This window comes from Galeopterus variegatus, unplaced genomic scaffold (genome assembly GCF_000696425.1).
Source record: "Galeopterus variegatus unplaced genomic scaffold, G_variegatus-3.0.2 Scaffold2894, whole genome shotgun sequence".
In the NCBI taxonomy this organism is placed as follows: Eukaryota; Metazoa; Chordata; class Mammalia; order Dermoptera; family Cynocephalidae; genus Galeopterus; species Galeopterus variegatus.
Window position 1 is genome coordinate 168,629 of NW_007729005.1, and position 12,641 is coordinate 181,269.

The 12,641-nt window shown below is 37.6% G+C and overlaps 1 protein-coding gene across 1 annotated transcript in view; it reads right to left on the bottom strand.

Moving 5' to 3' along the window:
- The window catches only part of MEMO1 (mediator of cell motility 1), a 135,811-nt gene that overhangs the window by 66,063 nt on the left and 57,107 nt on the right, over positions 1-12,641 (bottom strand). The window contains exon 2 of the mRNA XM_008583356.1: positions 4,147-4,228. The gene's annotated coding sequence lies outside the window, so the exon portion shown is untranslated. The remainder of the gene's footprint in view (positions 1-4,146; positions 4,229-12,641) is intronic.

Consider the following 12,641-nt stretch of genomic DNA (forward strand, 5'->3'; position numbering starts at 1 on the left):
TCAGCTTGTTAGAATGTGGTGCTGATAAAAATAATTACAAGAAGGAAACAAGTTTGGCTACTTTTTCATAAATGCTAGCCTTAATTATATGTTGATTCAACTCAGCTCCCACATTTAAAACAAGTTTTAAGTAGAAAGGTGGCATACCATATAATTGTCAAATATTAGCAAAGTAATGGAAGAAAATAGAACCTATCTCATGAGTTATTATAAAGAGATGATTATTAATCCATTGTTTCTCACCTAATCAAACTTATGCAAACTTCCCCTCTCAACCCTGAGTCAATTTTTCTTTCTCTACTAAATCATTTCATCAAAATTACAAACATTTTAGGGCCGGCCCATGGCTCACTTGGGAGAGCGTGGTTCTGAAAACACCAAGTCAAGGGCTAAGATCCACTTACCGGTCATCTTTTTAAAAAAAAAAAAAATTACAAACATTTTAAAATCTCCCAACCGAAATAAAAATCCTCTCAATACATTCCCATACAGATATTGCTCTATTTGTTTTACAACAAAATTCCTCAAAAAATTATCTATACTCACTGTCTTCATTTCCCTCACCTCTCATTCTTCCCTGAGCCCACTCTAATAATGCTTTTATTCCCACCACTCCACAGAAGTTTTTCTTCTCAGTGTCACCAGTGATCTCCACATTGCCAAATTCAACTATCAATTCTCAGTCCTCATTATATTTGACCTATTTGCAGCATTTGACACAGTCACCTTCTCCTCCCTGACCCATTTTTCATCCTTTGGCCTCCCGGAGATACCACTCATCCTTGGTTTTCCTCCTTCCTCACTAGTTCCCCTTCACTGTCTCCTCTGCAAATGCTCATCTTCATTCCAAACTTTAAAAAAGGTGGCTTGCCCAAGGGCTTAGTCCTTAAAATTCTTCTCCTGTCTATCTTTATTTTATTCCCTAGGCAACCACACCCTGTTTAGACTTAAGTCTAAAACAAATCAAGCCCAAATTTCTATCTCAAGCCTGTTCCCCTTCCCTGTACCTACACTCCTTCACATAACAATGGCGTTACAAGGTGATAAACCCATCCTAGAATTGAAAAACCGTTAAGTCAAACCATCATACCTCGGGGATCACCTGTACTCCAGATTTATATATCCAGCTGCCTATCTGAAATCTCCACTTGGATATTTAATAAATACCTCACATTAACATGATTGAAATCAAGCCTAGATTCTACATAAACACTTCAAAATCTACTCTCCACTTCCATTTGTCTTCCGTTTATCAGTATCCTTCCAGTATCATAGGCCAAAACTTAAGAGTCATCCTTGACTCTTCTATCTTGTTGGTCCAAACTTTAAAATACATCCAGAATACAATGCTTCTCATCACCTCCACCTGTAGCCCCCAGTCCAAGCCACTATGTCATCTCTTTTCTGCACTATTGTAATAAGCCTCCAAAACTAGACTCCCTGTTCCCAAACAATATAATGTCCATACAGCAGCAAAAGTAATCCTTTTCAAACCTAAGTCAGATCATGTCACTCTACCACTCAAAACTTGTCATGACTTGCCATATCACTCAGAATAAAAACTAAGTCCTTGTGACAGCCTTACAGAGCCTCTTCATAATCTGGCCCTCTGCTGCCTATCTCATCCACCACTTCCTTATACGTGCCACTCCAGCTGTACTGGCCTCCTTGCTTTTCCACAAACACACTAAGCATACTCCTGCCCCAGAGCCTTTGGGCTTGTTGTTCCTCAACCTGAAACCCCATTCCTCTGGGTATCTGCATAGCTTTCTCTCTCACATCATTCAGGCTCAAATATTACCTTATCAGGGAGACCTTTCCTTTCTTTCCTATATAAAATAGCAACTCCCTACCCATACTGTCACTCTCAATCCTCTTATCTGCTTCATTTTCCCTCTTAGCACCCATCAGCACATGACATAAAATATAATCATTTAATTGTTTACTGCCTGTCTTTCCCAAGTACAAAGATGCAAGTTCCATAAAGGTAGAGGTTTTGATTTATTCAAAAAGCAGCACTAGGGCTGGCCAGTTAGCTCTCTTGGTTACAGCAGGGTGCTAATAGCACCAAGGTCAAGTGTTTGAGTCCCTGGACCAGCCAGCCACCAAAAAAGTTAACAAAATAAATTTTTAAAAAAGAAAATTTTTTAAAGCAGCCCTAAGATGAGCACCTGGCATTTAGCCTGGTACATATTTGGTGAATGACTAAATAAATAGCAAGTAATTTTGCTAAAAGTTTTATAAAGATTAGCTCATTTAATAACTTTTTTAAAAACTATAAAGAGGTACTATTATTGTTCTATCTTTACCAATGCAGAGATCATTATCAATGCAATGAAAGCATGAAAGATTAAATAACTTGCATGTCACACAGCTTATAAGTGGTGAAGTCAGGTTCCCTCATCTATTAAATAAGATCAAGTTAGATCACACAAAGTACTTAACAAAATGCTTGGCATATAAAATACCTAACATTAATAAAATATGACTTATGTGCCAAACATTAATCAAGGCTCTTTATGTGTATTTACTCAGTTAATTCTCATACTGATGGCTTAATAAGTAGCTGCTATTATTATCATCACTATTATTTACCAGGGCACCAACCTTACCTCAATAAAGTTACATAAAAGACGCTATGAGAAAAATGTCACAAATTCCAACTTTTACTCTTCTCAGAGTGCTTAAAGTAATGTTTTGAAAGTTAGCCTTGAAAACCAAAACAAAATTAATTGAACTCACAACATATACAGACACACATTTACTGTGTGTGTACTAGCTTGCAGTTCTAAAAAACTAACTCTAACATTCAAAGACAAAATAATCACAGACTTTCTCAATTAAAAAAAAAATCTAGGGCCGGCCGTGGCTCACTCAGGAGAGTGCGGTGCTGGTAACACCAAGGCCCCGGGTTCGGATCCCATACTAACATTCAAAGACAAAATAATCACAGACTTTCTCAATTAAAAAAAAAATCTAGGGCCGGCCCGTGGCTCACTCAGGAGAGTGCGGTGCTGGTAACACCAAGGCCCCGGGTTCGGATCCCATATAGGGATGGCCGGTTGCTCACTGGCTGAGCGTGGTGCTGACAACACCAAGTCAAGGGTTAAGATCCCCTTACCGGTCATCTTTTAAAAAAAAAAAAAAAAATCTAGCTGTTGGGGAAAATATAGGAAAAATGGTCAGGGCCCCTCAGATGTTCAGAATTTTGCTGAGCGTTTGATACAAATAGGCATATGCGCTCAGGTGTTCCTTGGTTATCCTCTAGTGTAAGTACGCATGTGCACCCAGGTGTCCTGGATTAGGGACTTAAGTATAAGGATGAGTGGCTCTGGTCTACCGCGCCTCCCACCCCCGGGATGCCCCCTCCCTGTGGTGGGGGAGGGGAATGGGGAGGCTACTACTGCTGCTGGAGGCTGCTGCTGTTAGTGCCCCCGGGACCCTCTGCAAGGCCACTGCCACTCCCGGACCTGTAAGCTACTGGATCTGTAAGCTGCTGCCACTGAGGAAGCTAAGGACTGAACTCATGTCATCTGCCAACAGCTCCTGGAATCTTTCCCAATTACCTAGCACGGACCTGCGTGTGAGGGGTCTGGGGACCCAGTCTGTACAATGGGTTTGGAGGGTCTGAGCCCTAGCTCTGACAATATAAATGGAAACTTAGTACAACTAAAATAATGAAACATTTTGGCATTAGTTATGATTTGCCTTACTTTAGCCCTCCCCAAAAATCTGTTTGCTACTCCATGTTGTACCATATTATGCTTAATATATCTTTTTCATTATAAGTTGAAAATTACCTGGATTAAAGCATATCTCTTTAATGTTTAAAACAGAACCCATTCATTTATAGCAATTATTATTGAAATCATCAAGTTTATCTAATATAAACAACACTCTCCTTTAAAAAGTCAGTTTTATTACCAAAAATAAATTTTGAAATTACTGCATCTTAGGAAATAAAGTAGCCAATTCCATTATCCTTGCCTTAAAGTGAAAACCACAGGAACTGTGAGAATTACGGAATATAATTTCTTCAGCTCAATATAGCATTTAGTTTTTAATTTTTGGTTCAACCTATAGATACTCGCTTTTTATTAATAATAAACGTATGAAAGATTTTAGGTAAAGACCCTTAAAACTTACGGTGCAATAATGGCTCTAGCAGGTCTTTTTGTAGACTGTACTTGTGAAAGCCAACCTTCTAGCTGTGCATTCAGCTGCGGTCCTATAAAAAGACAAAGCAAATTGGAGTCAGCAAAGCAGCCTACAACCATACATGGCACAAAGCCTTCAATGAACCTATGTAGGACTAAAATAGCTTAATGGGCAGCAGGATCACCAGTTTGGATGTTAATATTTGAAACTTACCAACTACAAGGTCTCTAGCAGGACATGATATGGCTGAGTACAGATTAAACAAAATTTGCTTTTATCCACTTATTTATTCACAACTATCTTCATTCCAGAACAACGTGATTTACAATTTGAGGTGGTATTTAAACAAAATAAAACAGGAAGAAAACTCTAAGTATGTGTAGAGAAAATAATTGAGTGAATATGTTTTAGAGCACCACAACCTGCCTTACCTAATCACTGAAATTACATCCATGATCGTGATCGCTCCCACACCCAATGATCTTTTCTTCCATCCCACTTCAGCTCTCCACTCCCATGATCAAACATATAACCAATAACACCACCACCTCAAAAATTTCAACTTCAAGCATCTCACTCTCTTTACTTCCTATTTTTCCAGTTCACTCCCCAAAATCTGTTGATGCCAACAGACCCTATAACTTTTTCCACTGTCCTTCATCCTCTCACTTCACTTCTTACCCAGCGTGAGACTTGACAATCCATTACTATAATCATTCCCTCCTACGGCTTCATTCCTCTTCTCCTCTCCCCCTCCATCATAGTCAAAACATAGTTTAAAACCAACTTTCCACTTAACGCATTACCTGTACCTGAATAGCTAAATAGTACTGAAGAGAAACACCTACATGGACTTTAAAATTATAACCATAAATTTCAGCAAACTCCTAGCAGTGGTCAGAAATCATCACATTAACCTAGAGAATTTGCTATCCCATCTTTAAGATAGAAAACTACCTCATAGCTTTCCCCTTGAGCCTCAAATACCTTTCACCTTGAGCCTCAAAAACCTCCTTCATCCCCTTCTCCTTTCACCTTGAGCCTCAAACACTTCCTTCATCTCCTTCTCACTCCCAGGAGATAATCATGCTTTTCATTTTGTCAAAGAAAAACAATCACAAGTAGGGTGACCAATCATCCTGGTTTGCTCAGGACTTTCCCAGTTTTAGTACTGAAAAATCCTGCATCCTAGAAACTTCTCAGTCCCAAACAAATGTGGAAATGTTAGTGACCCTAAATTCAGAAGAGAACTACTTCCATGTTCCCATCACTTACTGTGCTTTCCCTCGTCTCAACAAATTGTCCTTGTTCCCACCAAAAGTCAAACACACTACTTCTGCACTGGATCATTACATTTTTCTTATTCAAGGACTCTGCGCCCACCACCGTTAACAGTCTCCTGCACCAACTTGTCCCTTTTTACTTGATCATTACCATTAGCATGCAAATATATGATACAAGCACTAAATTTCTCTTCAACTACTACCCCATCTCTCTGGCCCCCTTTACAGCAAATTTCCTTGAAAATATGTCCTTATCTCCTTCTTACCTCACCACCCATTCCCTTTTGAAACTTTTAATCATTAAATATTTAATCATTACAAAACTATCTAGATAATAATACGACAAACACCAATGTACTTACTGTCCAAACAAATTAAATCTCAACATTCTACTTTATTTACTTAAGATTAAGAAATAAAAGAACACTTTGCTGATCCCATTATATGCCTCTCTCCTTAGAGGTAACCACTTTCTGATTTTGGTGTTTATCATTCCATTATACTTTTACTGTATATGTATCCATAAATAATACATGATCTTGTTCTGCATGTTTTTAAATGTTATATAACTATACATATCCTTCTGCAACATGCTTTAGTAATTTAACATTGTTTTTAAAATTATTCAAATAGATACACCTAGTTCTGAGTGATTCGCTTTCAATGCTGCATAGTATTGTACTGTATGAATATACCAAAATGTATCTATTCACTCTCCTGTTCACAGATATTTTGGTTGTTTCCAATGCTTCACTGTTAATACACAATGCTACAAGCATCTTATGAACATACGTTAAGTGTTTCTCTGGGGTTTATCCAGAAGTAGAAATACTGGATCATAGGGTATATACATCTTCAACTCTAATGCAGCATTGCTAAATTGCCCACTAAAGTGGCTGGATCAATTTACCCATCGGTGTTCAGGCTAACAAAAATTTAAAATAGGATGCTTAATTCTACCTTTACTCCCTCAACCCCTTTTCATAGAACATCTCTTTAGAAAACTTAATAGATTCTTTCTCTGCCCATTTGAGATGTATGTAAATCTTTTTAAAAACTAAGTAAGCCTCTAAGCCAGCATCCCAGGATTGCCTTTCTCAAGGACCAAGTAGCCTTCTCTTAAAAATGTGATAGTCAAAGGAGATGCTACCCCCTATCTCACAGTTTCTTTGGGAGGACAGGGGCCTAACTTTGGCAAGCCACCTAGCTCCAGTTTGCAAAATTTCCTCCTGTCATAAAGAGTCCTTCTTCTTTGGATAAAGCCAATTAGCTAATACTAAAAGTCACCCCAATTAACAAGTGAATTAACAACATACAAGTGAATTAATATGTGACTAATAGGGCTATCAAGTCCTCTTACTTGAGCACTATTTATTATCATGAGGACATGTATGTAATGGATTGCATCTGCTTGGCTATATATATGGGTTTGGTCTTTGCAATCTTTCAGCAGATCCCTTGTGAAGCACATAACATTCTGCTTTAATAATTAGACGGTAAGAAAATTTTCCTTTCTCTTCTTCGTTTTTAGAGATGTTTTCTGGGGGAAGAAGGAGATTTTGGCTTTATTTCCCCAACATCAGCAACAGTTTAAAGTTCCTGTTCCCCTACATCCTTACCAATATTTGATACTGTCAGAATTTTAAATTTTTGCCAATTTGATGGATATGAAACAGTACTCCTCAGGTTTTGTTATTATTGTTGTTTAAAGTGGTATTTCACTAATATCCATTGAGATTAAGCATCTACTGATCTGGAACTCCTTCTGTATACATTTAGGACCATATACATAACCAAGTCAAGTTTAAAACAGACAGCCCATCTATAAATTGTCAAAGTACAAAAAACAGGTGTGATTCAGTGATTAAAGAATAGAGTTTATCTTAAAATTTTTAATTCAACAGTTACCAAAAAGCTTGTCTTTTACCAAGGAAGGACATTTAAAACATATCACCATTTATCTGTTATCACCATCATTTCATAAAAGAAATATCCTAACATCAAAAAATATTAAGAGCACAAATTTAAGATAATCTCAATCCCTGAAACTGAATAAATTAACTCCATTTCATCAGTTCAAGATAACATCAATGTTAAAGTGCACCATTACTTTAAGTAGCACTAAGAAAGAAAAAAAACCCTCCCAAAAGACATAGTTTCTATCACTTAGAATTATTCTTTTATACTTATTGCTTAAAAGCTCTTTTAAGCTTATTTATACATGAATTATCATATAATACTTGTGTTTATAAAAAATACAAAAGCAAAATAAATGTAAGTATTAAAATTTTCTTCATTCTCACATTCTAATCACTAAATTGTTTTTTTACCTCAGGGTCATCAGTAATCCTTGTTTTCCAAAGTATTATCCTCTGTATTATTAACAGAATTAGTGATTCAACTTTTTTAAGTGTTCCTCAATTGCCTCTGAAACTCTGTTCCAAGCCACTGACATATACTGTCCAAGTCTTGACACCATCCCTTTCCAGATCTTACCAAAAAGTATCACCAGAAGACATAATTAACAGAAGGCTTCAGAAGACAATCCATGCATGGTATGCTGTTCACATACAGTCTTTAAATGGTATGCTGACTGAAACATCAATAGGTTGAAGTTGTATAGTCAGTCATATCCGTAGGATTAACTACCAAACTCTCATATGCACAGGCAGTGACAACTGACAATGATTTTAAGATGCACTAACCATAAAACACATCTAACTTTCAGAAATATTAAAACGTGGGAAAATGTACATCTTAAAATCCATGAAAAATAGTAGCATTATAAAAACTTCACTCACTTCACTGTTCTAATATCTTTTATTTCAATGCAAAACACTGAAAAATTCAAAGACCAGCATTTGGAAAACACTGCTTCTCACTACAATGAAAAGTATTTGAGAAGCTTTACAAACCACAAAAATCTCATCTAATTTTAAAAATAAATAACGCTTTGGCAGTTTTCCCTAAAATATGGATTCTCTATACCTCCCCTAATTCACTTTTTATAAATGAATTTCCTTTTTTTCTTTTTTTGTTTTCTGTATAAACAATTTTTTTATATTTTTGTGATAATTTTTTGAAGTTGATTTTTTTTTTTTTTAACATTCTAAGATGTTGTGGAGCACTTAAGGGTGGGGGGAGAGGAGAGGGGAGAAGGAGATAGGGTGGGAGAACGAAGAAGGAGGGGGTTAAGGCCCATGGCAACGCCCCATTCCTGCAGGGGAGACAAGGGTGCTTCCAGTGGTGGCTCAGTCATTGCTGGGCTGGATGCAGGTGGTGGGGGGGTGGCTGAAGCTCTCAATCCCCCACTGCCCAGGCTCGGGAGCCCAGGGCACTTCCTGCAGCAGCGGTCGTCACTGGGCTGGTTGTAGATGTCAGGGGGGGCATGGCTGAGGCCCCTAGCCCTCACTGCTCCCTGGCTTGGGAGCTCAATGGGCTCCTGGTTCTTGATTTCATAGGGTTCTTTGGTGATGTGAGGCCTCTGAGTGGCTTTTTTCAGTTGTTGTGGCTCCTTGCTCCTATGTGGGTCCAGAGGAACCCTGTCAGTGGTCTTGCTGGCCTGCGAGCCACCCAAGGTCCAGCCACATCCAAGCAACTTCATCCAAAGGGCCCAGCTGTAGCTTTTGACAGCTCATGCTCCGTGTACTCACTAGCTCCAGACTAGAAGCAGCTGGCTGGGGCCTGAAAGAGTGGGAGTGAGCCTTTCTTTCTCTCATCATGGCTTTTCCTGCCTTCATGAAACTCCGTAGGTCTCTCCTCCTCTTCCCCTGAGCTCTAGCTGCCCCAGCTTGGCTGTCATTGTTTTCATTGTTGTAAATTGGCTGATTTGTGGGAGAGGGTGATGTTGGGGACCACCTATTCTGCCATCTTGACTGGAAGCCCAAATTTCTTATCCCTGTAAAATGATGCCACTAAATCCCTTGATAATGCCTGTTTATAGCACCGTATCTATTTTTTAATATCTAAATATTGATTTTTGTTTGCTATTTCATTATTTTAAAACATTATTATTATCTCCTTCAGTATAGAAAAAATTGGCAGTGGGAGTGAGCCTTTCTTTCTCTCATCATGGCTTTTCCTGCCTTCATGAAACTCTGTAGGTCTCTCCTCCTCTTCCCCTGAGCTCTAGCTGCCCCAGCTTGGCTGTCATTGTTTTCATTGTTGTAAATTGGCTGATTTGTGGGAGAGGGTGATGTTGGGGACCACCTATTCTGCCATCTTGACTGGAAGCCCAAATTTCTTATCCCTGTAAAATGATGCCACTAAATCCCTTGATAATGCCTGTTTATAGCACCGTATCTATTTTTTAATATCTAAATATTGATTTTTGTTTGCTATTTCATTATTTTAAAACATTATTATTATCTCCTTCAGTATAGAAAAAATTGGGGAATACAGATTAGGAATGGGGAAAACAACCACAATCTCATAATCATAAAAATCACCAAAATTAATAGTTTCCAAATTTCCTTTCCAGTCTTTAAAATGATATATAATTCTGTAGCCTACTTTTTTAAATATAACATTACAGCATAAGCATTTCCCTGTAATATAAACTCTTCAAGGATATTTTATGGCTAAATAATATTTCATAAGTATTAAAATTTTCTTCATTCTCACATTCTAATCACTAAATTGTTTTTTTACCTCAGGGTCATCAGTAATCCTTGTTTTCCAAAGTATTATCCTCTGTATTATTAACAGAATTAGTGATTCAACTTTTTTTTTAAGTGTTCCTCAATTGCCTCTGAAACTCTGTTCCAAGCCACTGACATATACTGTCCAAGTCTTGACACCATCCCTTTCCAGATCTTACCAAAAAGTATCACCAGAAGACATAATTAACAGAAGGCTTCAGAAGACAATCCATGCATGGTATGCTGTTCACATACAGTCTTTAAATGGTATGCTGACTGAAACATCAAATGGCCCTGGTGCTATCAGCACCACACTCTCCTGAGTGAGCCACGGGCCGGCCCACTTTTTCCATATTTAAAATTATTTCCTTTTGAGATTCTCAGAAATGGAATTACTATGTAAATCAGTATGAACCTTTATAAGATTTTGATATATATTCAAAATGTTATCAAAAATTTCACCCATTCATAATTGTGCACCATGCATAACCATGCCTGTTTCACCATAATCTCACCACTTTCCTCCAAATAATATTTTTAAAGATTAACTTATTTAACCCATGCTCCCATTTGACAAAATTAAAATCTAATGTCTCACTCCTCACTGATTTGGTATTTCAAAGTAAATTGAATAGTCTAGGATTTTTATAATTTTTAAAAATTTTTTATTTTGACTTCTAAGATATTTATTTTCTGCTTGGACCATGCAATAGCAACATGATATTTGGTATTTCAAAGTAAATTGAATAGTCTAGGATTTTTATAATTTTTAAATATTTTTTATTTTGACTTCTAAGATATTTATTTTCTGCTTGGACCATGCAATAGCAACATGATTGTTAAGTCTTCTTCCCAGCCACAAGAAGACTCATTACTAATATTTAGCAAACAACTACTATCTGTCAGTCTTTACAGAAAACAAGTCCATTTCAGCACCAAGCCTATTTCACTGCATTATGATGCTGTTTTAAATTACCCACAATCCTGAAGATTTTTACATGTTCCTGCCATTACATCTTTTTAACTAATTGGTTATGACTTTTCTTTCTTTGTACTCCTACAACAGTCAAAAAGTGATCTACAGGTCAGAATTACCTGATGTGTTTATTTAAGAAAGATCTCTAGGTCTTACCCCAGAGCTATGTCAACGCAATCTGTGAGGATGGCAATCAGGAATTTTTAACAAGCTCTCCAGGTGGCTCTGATAAACATTAAAATATGAGGCCCACTGCCATAAAGGAGTTTATTTGCACATGCCATATTGTCAATGAATGTAGTTAATAGACTCTGGAATGTTTATAACTGAGATTTTCCATTATAATTAATAAATGAAAAAATCTATAAAGTAGTAACCAATAAACACATGAATTTTACCTCTAAACTACTATGAAGCCACATGTGACCTCGATTGTTTCTTAAAATTGGATCAGTTCACTTATGTGTTTTTAGACTCACTTCTATCAATGCCTCTCCAGCTTTTCTACTCAAATAACCCTGATGAGTCTTAGAAATTAGATGATACTCAAACTAAAAAATCTCTTTTAAATTTTCTGTTTAAGGGAGGCAGGGTTAAGGAGACATCGGTAAAGGGCCACAAAAAATGTTTACATTGTGTAATGATAAAATTTAAAAAAAAATTTTTAAGGAACTTGTTTTAGTCCAACAATTCATGAGAATATTGTGGCCTAACAATATCCATGTGTGATATTGTGAAAATATATATTTGGTCTTCGTCCCCATCTCCTTGACATACAATCCCTAAAATCCTTAGAATCTAAAAGTGATAAGAGTCTTTTCATAGGCTAACAATGGCTGGCAGCCCCTAAGTAGCTTCACGATGGGGGATGGTCACAGGAAAAACCAACGTGGTACTTTCAATTCCACCCCCCAAGCTCCAGGGAGGGGAAAGTGACTGAAGGTTAAGTTGATCACCAGTGGCCAATGATGTAATCAATCATTCCTAGGTAATGAAGCCTCCCTAAAACCCCAAAAGGCTTGGGTTCAGAGAGCTTACCAGATAGGGAACATGTGGGAGTTTTCACCTCTACTTGCACGGAGGGTGATGCACCCCAACTCCACGGGGACAGAAGCTCCTGTGCTTGGGACCCTTCTACACCTCAACCTATGTATCTCTTCATCTGGCTCTTTATTTTCATCCTTTAAAATATTCTTTGTAAGGGCCAGCCCATGGCTTACTTGGGAGAGTGTGCTGCTGATAACACCAAGGCCACGGGTTCAGATCCCTATATAGGGATGGCCGGTTGGCTCACCTGAGAGAGCATGGTGCTGAACACCAAGTCAAGAGTTAAGATCCTCTTACTGGTCATCTTCTAAAAAAATTAAAAAATTAAAAATTAAATAAATAAATAAAAATAATAAAATATATTCTTTGTAATAAATGATAAACATAAGTAACTATTTCCTTGAGTTCTGTGAGTCACTCAGCAAATTAATCAAACACAAGGAGGGGACTGTGGGAATTATACTTGGTTGGTCAGAAGTTCCAGAGGCCTGGACTTGGGACTGGCATCTAGACTGGAGGCGGGGGGGGGGGGGGGGG